Source organism: Acyrthosiphon pisum, chromosome A2 (genome assembly GCF_005508785.2).
Source record: "Acyrthosiphon pisum isolate AL4f chromosome A2, pea_aphid_22Mar2018_4r6ur, whole genome shotgun sequence".
NCBI lineage: Eukaryota > Metazoa > Arthropoda > Insecta > Hemiptera > Aphididae > Acyrthosiphon > Acyrthosiphon pisum.
The window spans coordinates 116,567,541-116,569,087 of record NC_042495.1 but is presented as its reverse complement, the minus strand read 5'-3'; positions in this window follow the sequence as shown (position 1 = coordinate 116,569,087).

Sequence of the window (1,547 nt, the reverse complement as noted above, 5' to 3'; positions counted from 1 at the left end):
TTATTGACAATTATAGTATATACTTATAGGTATATTGTAAAATATTATGTTTGCTTTTGCGCGTGTGTTCGAAACAGTGTGAAATTAAAACAATTAACCGTATTTCCATAAACGTTTTTTTGATGTAATGGAGCATGAATTGCTATTAATTATTATATTAGTATTAACTATTAGAGAGCCACTATTATCATAATTCATATTAAGTAGATACTTTAATATATACCCAAAATCAGTATAAAATAATTTAAGTTTTTAAATTCATGTTACTTTGAGTTGCCTAGTGAATTTGAGTTATAGGATCATTAAATATTAAAATATATATTACTTACCTATATAAGTTTAATGTTTTAAAGTTTGTAAATGAGATAAGTACCTAGATATTTTATAGTCATAAATAAAATCGACATGCGGGTTTTTTAAAGGACAGCATATTATACGGTGTCACAGACCACGGTGAAATACATTGTGTATGTATCAAAAATAAATATAATTAAAACACAATTGATATTATAATGCAGTACATACTACGAAGTATAAATATGTATAATGACCGCTTCTAGTCATAAAATATAAAATGTTAACTATTCGAATATACTATAATATAGTGTTGTGGACTTTTAAACTATGATATTATACTAAAATGAGCTTAGTCTCAAGTCTTGAAACGCAAACATTCATAATATTATTATTAATGTATTTTACAAACCCAGATTTTGATAAAATATATAGGTAGTTATGACGTTCCACCAATATTGTTCTACATCATACGGTCGAGTGTCGACGATATAATATTACCAGAAGAAATATAACACACAAATATAATTTTATACGATATACGCCCAACCTGGGCAAGTTAATAATAATTTTTAATTGAGTTAATTTAAATGGATAGAAAACATTTGAAAAAGTCTGAAATGTATAGTTATCCTAATTTTTTTTAAACTAGGTTAAGTTAAAAATTATATGAAAATTTCCAAAGTTAACTTAACTTACAATTAACTTAGGTATTAACTTTAGTTAAGTTATTATTATTATTATTATTATTATTATTATTATAATTACGAACAAAATTGTATATAAAACAAAAATAAAATATTAATGCGTAATTACCGCATTATACAGATAGGCGACAGTTTCATGATGCCCACTCGTGTGATTTCGCAATGCAGATACTTACTCCACAGGTCTGAGCATGTATCGATTTTCACCTATGATTTTTTTTATAATGTGGGGGGGCTTGTACACTTTTAAGTTTGACATCCGTTAGAGATTGAAACTTGACCAATACATCAAGAAGGTCGTTAATTGATGGATGAGGTATATGTAAATGGTCTTTCAAATGATAGTGCTTATGGTAACACTCTGGACCATTGATATATATATAGTACACGGTCGTGACCCACCTACAAACAATGAGGAAACACAATTCGTGGACCAATATAGATATACTTGTAAGATATTCCGAAAAGTCTGAGAGCAGTATATTTGCTGGAACTGTAGGAAAAATATCCGAAAAAGTATTAATCAACGATAATATGTGTTAATAA